Source organism: Schistocerca serialis, chromosome 4, assembly GCF_023864345.2.
Source record: "Schistocerca serialis cubense isolate TAMUIC-IGC-003099 chromosome 4, iqSchSeri2.2, whole genome shotgun sequence".
Lineage (NCBI taxonomy): Eukaryota > Metazoa > Arthropoda > Insecta > Orthoptera > Acrididae > Schistocerca > Schistocerca serialis.
In genome coordinates, this window is record NC_064641.1 from 756932229 (window position 1) to 756935761 (window position 3533).

The following is a 3533-nucleotide window of genomic DNA, read 5'->3' on the forward strand; positions in this document are numbered from 1 at the left end:
ATATGGCTGAACTCTTCCTGTTTCCTTAAATAACGTAACTATCCGGCGAAGGTCCGGACACTTGGATGATGTCGTCCAGGATACCGAGCAGCACACATACCGCACCCCCGTTGGGCATTTTGATCACAATAGCCATACATCAACACGATAGCGACCTTTCCCGTAATTGGTAAACGGTCCATTTTAACACGGGTAATGTATTACGAAGCAAATACCGTCCGCACTGGCGGAATGTTACGTGATACCACGTACTTACACGTTTGTGACTATTACAGCGCCATCTATCACAAAACGAATAAAGTGGTCCAACCAAAACATTCATATTTCTTTACATACTACACGAATATGTAATAAAAAATGAGGGTTCCTATTTTTCTAAAAAAGCAGTTGATATCCGTTTGACCTATGGCAGCGCCGTCCAGTGGGCCAACCATTGCGCCATCTGGTTTCCCCCTTCAAGCTAGACGAGTTTAGTTCTCTGTAGTTTTTTCGTTTGATGCTTATTTCGTGAGATATTTGGCCTGGTCACTATCAATGGACCACCCTGTATATCACATTCATCTTTGCTGTCTTTTCAATAAATCTTTCTTCATTTGGCAGGTACAATCACAAGTCAACACAGCACTATACTGAATACGTCTATCTCTTATCACACCTCAACTAAGAATGTATCAGACTGCGCAGAGGGAAAACTGTGTCACAACAACAGCAAAGATTATTTAACAGTAATATAACTCGCTGTCTCTCTCTCTGACGTGCACATCGATAACTTAAAAAAAACTGATACGCCTACCTTCCAAGTTCTCTGCGATTGGTTGGATGATCGTTGGACTGCATTAGTGGTGTTCCCGTATAGTGTCGTCACGAGGCCTGGTAGGAATATGAGGGCGCTAACAGCATTAGATGCTGATTGATCACCGCAAAGGACACTCGGAAGCAGCTTGAGACAGAGTTATCAGCCTCTGGACGAGTTTTACTGGAGCCTCTTACAATTTGTCTGGCTAGTTGAATCGTGCAGAATCCAAATTTGTGGAGCATTTGGATGTGACAGTGGCTCGATGTTGGACTGCTTGGGTACGTTAGCGCAGGCGTACTCGTCTTCAAGGGAGGATCACAGTGCTGTGCACCAAGCTGCACACCTGCACCTACCACCCGAGAACACGTAGTAGACTCCTTGCAGCGTTCTGTGTCACCCTTCACTGTTGTTGGAGACCAGCAGCAGCCTGACTGGGGAATTACCATCCCATGCATAGGCTGCCCTTAACATTGCGGGCTTTCACAAAAAATGTAATGACGGCCTTCAACTACGTACCTACAGACTCAGAGTTGAAATATTAAAAGTTTTGGCTGGTTTCGTTGTCTAGGGGCTGGGATACGTAGTTGCCGCATTACAAGCCAAATACTGCCGAGTCTACAATATGCAATATGAATAGACACATCAATGGAATGGTCGAACGTGCCTATCACTCGGCAATTGCGAATGTAACGTAGAAATTCTGCAATTAAATAAAATCTGGAGGTACTATCTTAACGACTTTAAATGATGAGTATATAGTAGAAGTACTTTTGAGAATGTGGTATATTTCTGCAAAACACTTATTGGTGTCGATGGTCCAGCAATTAAATAAAATATATGTTGAATAACAGGGAAACAATAGATTCCTACTTCACGTAATTAGTTATGAACGACAACATAGCTCGCGAGATAATCACCTCCAAACGCCTACTACGTTTTCATTGCAGAAGCCACGGAAATCTCACAAGTACACACGCCGGCACTACAAAGTATTTCTATCTGTCGCGACCACGCGCAAACCGCTCCACACTCCAAATCTTTCCCGCGACTCCGCATCCGCCAGCACTTTGTGTCCTGTGCCACTCTGGTGCGGCACTGTCCACAACTAACTCGTGTCGTCTCCGGAAACGCTGCTCCTCCCCAATCTCTATACGTCTGTCTTAGTAACGAGCGATGTGATTGGCTAGAGCGCTCCCTCCATGTCTCCAAGCCAACATACACTCACAAACATATTGAAACACACATGAAATACTGAATTTACATTTAAATAACTTGAAATTAAATAAATATTCCTATGGCTGGACCATAAACACGCTCTAACATATATTATTAAATACATAAACAAATTAAATAAACATATATCAAAGGAATAGAACAAAAAGTAGACCAGTAACCTAATGTCTCTGTGCTTCCTAAAACAAAGTAAATATTTAACCAGTTTCTTCATGATAGTCTATATCGGATATAAACAAAGATATAGACGAATAAATATATTTATAAGCATGGTGCTACCTTTTTTTTCCGTGTCACTGTGGAGAAATTATTGGCCTGACGCGATCGATAGTAATCGGCCACTTTGACCTCCAATAAGTCGTGTACTATTAAAGTTACATGCCTGTAATTTATACCAATTTAGGTTTACACTAATGGCTTTCTAAAGACACGTCGCTCGACGAAATGGGATGAAGCGTTTAGATTTTGGAAATTCGTTGCTGGGTGTAACTTGTTTAATTCATCAGATACTAAACTTTAAACTAATAAAGATATTGAAAATCTGTTTACACCAATAGAATTGTCGTGCAAATAGTGGTAATGTACATGTTTCTTTTTGAGGTATCGTGATTCATCTGGTTACTTTAATTTCTATATGAACTGTGAAATGTCTCCCATTAATGTTTCACAAAGTCCGCCATCTTTGGCACTCCCGGCGTGTCTCCTTCATCAACAAAGCGTCACTACGGAATTCCCAGCCACGCGGCTGGACCGGCCGTTGTGCGGCATCATGTGGTTGCTAAGCTAACGTACAGCACCACGTGGTTGCTGCCGGGCTGCGATCCGCCGAGAGGCCTCAGCTCAGCCACGCCAACCCCGAACTTGGAATATTTTCAGGGCGCCACATCACAACATTACAACACAAACGGCTGCATTTGGAGTGCTACCGTAACTGGGAAGCATGACATGCTGACGAATGCCATCGCATTGTGTTCAGTGGTGAACCACAGCTCTGCACTACCCTTGTTGACCGTCGCTGGCGAGTATGGCGGCGAAGTGGGGACAAGTCTCATTTTTCCATTGTTTTGGAGAGTCACTGCGGCAGTACTCATGGCGTCATGGTGTGCAACGCCTTCCGGTGTTACTTCAGATCATGTCTGGTAGTGGCTGAGGAAACCCTATCGGTGCAACGAAAGTCGTGGACATCCTACGTTCCCATGCGTTACCTTGCGCGCGACGGTATTGTAGCACAATTTTTCAACGGGACAATGCTCATCCACACATGGCACGTGTCTCCATGGACTGCCTGCGTGATGCCGTGACCAGCAAGATTCCCAGATCTGTCCCCAACAGAGCATTTGTGGGACCAGCTCGTGCGACAACCGTCCCAGTGCCAGTCTCTGGAATTTCGAGGACCAGTTACAACTGTTTTGGGCCATTTTACATCAAGAGAGGACACGAGGGCTTTCTGGAGCAGTTCTCAACCGAATCACTGCATGTATATAGGCCAGAGCGGATGCAATTT